This window comes from Halyomorpha halys, unplaced genomic scaffold (assembly GCF_000696795.3).
Source record: "Halyomorpha halys isolate HHAL.00 unplaced genomic scaffold, Hhal_1.1 Scaffold1026.1, whole genome shotgun sequence".
In the NCBI taxonomy this organism is placed as follows: Eukaryota; Metazoa; Arthropoda; class Insecta; order Hemiptera; family Pentatomidae; genus Halyomorpha; species Halyomorpha halys.
In genome coordinates, this window is record NW_027105743.1 from 122,954 (window position 1) to 129,731 (window position 6,778).

Consider the following 6,778-nt stretch of genomic DNA (forward strand, 5'->3'; position numbering starts at 1 on the left):
AAATATATATTAAAACACCTTAGCACTCTATATTAGTGGACATATTTAGTTCAGTCTATGAAATGTATTTTCTTGTGCAAAGATTAATCAAGATGGTATAACTACTGTTAAAGTATATTAATTAATAAAAACATGCCCAAATGGCATCTGTACACATTTAACAAGCTTTGGCTGTATGTGTCCTTTCAAAAACATCAGAATTTAGTTATAGGAGAAACAAAATACATCTTAATAACTTTAAAAAAAAAATCTAATTCCTATGTATATCCTTCATCTTACCCATTATTTATTTTAAACATTTTTTTTTACAACATATTGTGTAAGTATAAACACAAACATATTTAGTCAATGGATCTAGTTCTTCTTTCCTCTTATACTGGCTAATAAATATTTACCATATATTAAAAATTGTTGCTGTGTATTTTTGTTTTATTTATGTATGTTAATATGGAACAAACAGTTCTATCATGAAATATAATTATATCTAACAATAATTATTGCCAAGTGTCATAATATACATAGTACAATTCTAGGAATTAAAGGATCAGTATGAAATAAGAAATAAAAAATACTCAAGTTTTAGTAAAGATCATTAAAAAAAAAACTTATGATTGAAATTTTTATAATCTTGATCTTACTTCTGTACTTAATATTTCTGATCCATGTTACAGATCTATAAAGCCATTTTAGATCATTTCTACCACAACAAGTTTTGATTTTAAGTATGTATCAGTTGATTCATTATTTAATACTACAATTTATGAATATTTTTTATACTGATATTAGTTTCAACTGTTTAGAAAGATAAATGAAATTTATTTATGTTTTTAGTGCCACATTATGTATTTTTTCTTTATCGTTAGATAACACCATTAGATATCGCTGCTTTGCTTGAGCAGTGGCACATATAATGAAAAAAAAAATTTAGATAGAAATTTGATTATATTCTGGGACAGGGTCCCTTCAGAATAACATTAATGTACAATTAAAAGAAAACAAATGTAACTAGAAAACAAAAAATTAAAATATGTTAATTTATATATCGTCTCTAATATAAAATCTGTAAACATAATTCTGAATCAAACAAAAAATATAAAAGTAAATCAATTCATGTATACACAATTATTCACTTCAAATGATATTATATTATATAATAAATAATAATATAATAAATAAATATAAAAGCGGTAAACAAAAAAAAAAAAAAACTAAATTCTTATTTTAAATAAAATATGTAAAAAAGTCAAATAATAGGAAAGAAAAAAATCTGTCTCCTTAAAAACAATTATTGGCTTCTGATAATATTATACAATGTTAACAACATAAAATCTGTATAAAAAAAAAAAAAAAATAGAATCTTCTTCCAAACTAAATATATCTCATATTTGATCCAAATTCAATTTTTAAGTTAAGTATAATGGTATAATCTATAATCTATATAGATGATAGAGCATTGATACTTTTACTTTGTATTCAATTTTCTTTTTTACTAGGTTTTTAAACCTGTTTATCTGTGTTTTTATTCATTTCTTTTAACTTACTTATATGCTTTTAAAAATTTATTTATTAGTTTTTTTCAACTTCATTATTTGTTTTTTAATTGTTCTAGTGCTGTGTCTATTTCTTTTTTTACTTGTTTCTATATTTATATTTATTAATAGTTTCATTTAATTTGCGATGCTTTTGTGTAACGATTGAACATGTTTTGCAGATCACTGTAGAAGGGACTGGAGTATAGAAAATAGCATAGATAGGGTTGAGAAAAAAAGGAGGAAAGAATGAATAGGGAAAATGTAATATATGAAATTATTGAAACAAGAAAAAGTATATAAAAAAAATTGTATCTCTGATTAACATGTGTTATCGTTCATAGATTCAATCATGGATTGATAAGTATGCTTATACCTGATGTATTTGGGAAGCATTTCTCTTTTGCACTTACTTTTTAACAACCTTACTAGCTTTGGGATAGTCTATAGAGGTACCACTGTAGAGAAAGAAACCCTTGTCAATGGCAAGTTTTTTGGAACACGTTTATTTAAAAATAAAATCAAAACTTTTTTTCTTCAAGCATAGCTACGATATTTAGCTTTCAATACCTTACAGTCCTACACTTTTTTTTATATTATGCTTTTATCCAATCATTTATTAATTCCAGCTTTCTGTTTTATTTACTATAGCGCTTTACTTTAATAGTTATTAGAGAACATCGCAATAAATAATTATGTCAGTTCTAAGGTGAACAATTTTCTATGTACAAATATTATTTTTAAAATTTATTTTCACTAGTATTGGTACTATTATAATATTGATACAAGGAAATATGGTCCAAGAGCGGTCAAAAAGGAACTCAAATAGTAAAAAAATATTGATTTAGTTAAACTATTTATTTTTTGTATTATATCAGTTCCTTTTTGACCGCAATCGGACTATCTTCCTTGCGTTAATTAGACACACTCAATCAACGATCTTGCAATATTATATCACTAGTTTAGAATAATTTAAAGTAATATAATAATATATAGGAAGATGGTCAGAGTTGCGGTCAAAGGAGATACTATAATATATAACTATATATACATATATATATAATATTATAATTTAGGTTTCGAATTATAATGTCGATTAATTCTATTTATAAATTTGAAAACGCGTTATTTTTTTAACTTTTTATTTTCATTGTGGAATGATTAATCGGCGTCATTAATATCAAATTACTCGGAAATGAAATGAATATTTAAAAATACGCATCTTCATTATTTTACATAAAAGTAAATGATATTGGGATATTAATAAATTTTGACTAAAATATAAGAGTTTAAGACAAAAATATTTTAAAAGATCCGAAATATATTTCTAAGAAATGTGATACTCTGCCAACGTAGGATGGCAATACGGGGAATGAGACAGGAAATTCCCGACTATATTGGCCTTGCTAGCTAATCAGAACAAGATTTCTTTCTTTCCAGTTTAGATTTATAAGTTTCTAAAAGTTCATTCAAGTTGCTTGGCCCACTTTTTCTGTCCCTTATGTAATGTTACATTTTTGTTAAATAAAGGCGTTTCGAAAATTCTTTTGGTCACGTAATACGAACGAAACGGATGTATGTACCGACACAGTAGTACCTTCCCTTTCTTTTTAGTAAAATTTTTAAATATAATATATTTTATATTAAAAGTTTTGTGTTTTTTTATTTAAAGTCAGATAATGTTATTTTCTGTTGTTGTCTTTTCTAACAATGGAAAAGGGAAACTTTCTTACTTAAATTATTTAATTATTAATTATTAAATTATTCAATCATTTAATTAATATTTATATCAATACTATAATTCTGTCGACGTTTCGGATGGCTTGTTCATCTTCAGGCTCTAATTCTGAAAATCGCTATCAAGTTTTTAACCCATTAAAGTTTAATTAAACTATATAACTATTTCTGGAATTAGAGCATGAAGGACGGACCGTTCGAAACGTCGACAGCACTATAGTATTGATGTGAAATTGATTAAAGAATTGAAGTACAAGGCTATTTAATTCTCTTGGTAGAAAAAAACAGTATATATAGCATACACACACATAGTTAGATTTCTATAGATCAGCGCTTCCCAAATTGGGTGCCGCGGCACCCTAGGGTGTCTGGAGCGTATGCTAGGAGTGCCTCAAGCGAATGTCTCTTTCTCAAAATATAACAAAAAACATTTTAAATTAAATTATTTATTACTATGCACTGTGTTTTCTTATTTTCCTACATACTCATCTGCTCTAAGGGCGAGTTTTTTTTTAGGCTAACAAGGGTCTAAATGAGTTGCAGTAGGAAAAATTCACGTCGCTAGATTTTACACTTATTTTGGTAAAATCAGAGATAAGTTTCAATTTGCAATTTCTAACTTAGGAATAATGGAGGAACTATTAATAAAGCGATACTAATTCTTATCTGATTACTTGTCTTCCACTCTAACATGGAATCTATGCGGAAAAGAATAAATATTGAGTTCATTTCACATCACATTCGGATGAACAGAAGTCAAAGACACCTTCGATAGTGCACCAATTTATTTGCTTTTAGCATTCATTTTTCTACTTCAATTGACTCGATAAAGAAGAAAGAAATAATTATAATTTTATGGAAATACCATTTTCCTTCATATAATTTACTTTCCAAATTATTAGTATCCTGACATTACATTAACCAACAACTTAAATAAGTACGTGACATAAACACACGTGACTATATCTACATATGTATTTTAGTAAATTAAAAATATATGCACCTAGTCAATCAACTAAATTTCAGTTTTGAACGAGACGCATAAAAGTGTAGTTATCCTTTGGGAATTGGAATGAAGATGAGTCAAGCCAGCTACCAGGAATTTTCGTTCTTCAAAATGTCAAGGCTTGTTTGGGCTGCACAAAGTAAGATAGAATATTAATGTTATAAATTATGGATTTCAATTTCTCGATTATAAAAACTAAAACATAAATGTTTAAATAATTGTTGAAATTTACTTATAAATAAGTTTTGTATACTAAGGTATTCGAACAATCCTATACTTTATGGAAAAAAAAAATTAAAATATAGAGATATGAAATAACCATTACTGAAAGCTACTCTCATTAATGAATATGTATTTCTGGAAAAGCGTTATGACATTGAAGTTAGAGCGGAAATATGTGGTTTGGGGTTTTGGCACAGGGCACAGCCCTCCGTCCGCTTTTGTGGTCTGTTTTTCATAGCGTTAGATAATCACGTCTCTCCAACAATCGATGTAATACCGAATATTTCTAGTTTCTATAAGAACAAACACTCTTTCGGTGTTAATTAAAACATAATTGAAGGAACAACAGCAAAGTCCGAGCTGGAAATAAATTTCGTTTATGGAATTGGTATACATTTATTAATAAATCATCATTTGATTGAATTGCAAATATTTTAACTGATTGACTTATAATTAATAGCAATAAGTTTTAGCGTTCTAATTACTTATTCCTATCACTAGGGGGTTACACCCTGTCCGTCTGACGGCAAGTATAATTTACAAATTATACAACTGTTCACTTAATTGTACTATTTGTTGCTAAAATTGTTTAACTGTAATTTACATGTATTGTAGTACTAATGTCTTTATATATAAAATAAAATATTACACGGTGATCACTAAAAACTTTTTTATAGAATAGATATAAGAAACACATATACTAAGATATACGTGTATACAGAAAAAAAAAAAGAAGAGACAAAGATGAGATTATGTAGGAGTATAATAATTTAAAATATAAATATGGCAGATATAAACATTGGAGTTAGAAGAAAGGAACAGCGATACCTAAACATCATAAAATAGCAAAGAATAAATAAATGGATTAACAAAATATTGCTTTTAAACCTTTAAAATAATTAGATGAGCACCTAAAAAATCCAAAAGAGTATAAATAAAAAATACTTACTGACACTAATAACTTATTTCTACTAAAATTCTGACAAGCTTGTAGAAATTCATTTCCTCTTGAAATTAATACTTATGTTCTCTTATATGAAGCTTGTTTAAACAAATCTCTTAATTTCTTTTTCTTTCAGATTAGGTTGAAAATTGGTCGAGTCCTTTCTGAGATTCTCTTTCATCATGGCTAAAAGGTTTTCCACCAAAACCCCTATAAACTGGTTTAAAAAGCCGAAGAAATATCTCTATTATGCCGAAAAACGTCGATGCTTCTATGAAAAACGATTGCCTTGAACATCAAATCTTATGATAACCGAATCACACTTGTCGAGAAAATGTCTCAGGAATAATATCGAATCCAGGTCATTCTAACTTCGAATTTTCCGTAGAAAACTGTTTGATTGAGATAATAATTGTAACCTTTTATAATAAAATTAATTGATTTTTTTTTTTTAAGTATTTTTATAATCCCAAATTTATTTTATATTCAAATACAACGTTAGAAAAATAAGAAGGCTTATTAAGATATTTTTTTTGATATTTCAATCATTTTTAACACAAAACATGACATCTTACAACTCCTTTATCAATTAAATCCCCCCCCTCTCCATAATCTTATCTTTGTCTGTATCTGTTTTTCGGTCAGGAAATGTTACGGAATAGAAAAGAGTGAATAGAAAATTGAATTAACAAAGAAAGCCTGAATTGATCTAGTACCTGTATAAATTATTCTGATACTTTTCGAATATCAATTTTTAATAAATAAAGAACTAATGGTGCGGCTGTGAGAGAAGCTCTGAGATCTCTTGGTGACCCTACAAGGTTCAGATTTCCCAAGGCTGAATGTAAATATTGTATATAGGTGCGAATGTGCATTTATTTTATTTTTACCTAATTTTAATTTTCTTTATCTTGAATATAAATTATTTTTTTATCATTTACATTATTTTTCCTCTTTTTTTTTTTTTTTTTTTTTTTTTTTTTTTCTGTATACACGTATATCTTAGTATATGTGTTTCTTATATCTATTATATAAAAAAGTTTTTAGTGATCACCGTGTAATATTTTATTTTATATATAAAGACATGTATTAGTACTACAATACATGTAAATTACAATTAAACAATTTGAGCAACAAATAGTACAATTAAGTGAACAGTTGTATAATTTCTAAATTATACTTGCCGTGAGACGGACAGGGAGTAACCCCCTAGTGATAGGAATAAGTAATTAGAACGCTAAAACTTATTGCTATTAATTATGACAGCTTTTATTATTATTCTATAATAAAGACTATAAAAAAATAAAATAAAGAACTACCCAAGTAGGGAATATAAAATTT

The 6,778-nt window shown here is 26.7% G+C and overlaps 1 long non-coding RNA gene across 1 annotated transcript in view; it reads left to right on the top strand.

Annotated features, from left to right (window-relative positions):
* Window positions 1-1,886, top strand: part of LOC136797296 (uncharacterized) — a 3,666-nt gene extending 1,780 nt beyond the window's left edge. The window contains exons 2-3 of the long non-coding RNA XR_010845155.1: window positions 672-722; window positions 1,712-1,886. This is a non-coding gene — a long non-coding RNA (uncharacterized lncRNA). The remainder of the gene's footprint in view (window positions 1-671; window positions 723-1,711) is intronic.
* Window positions 1,887-6,778: the final 4,892 nt, after the last annotated feature.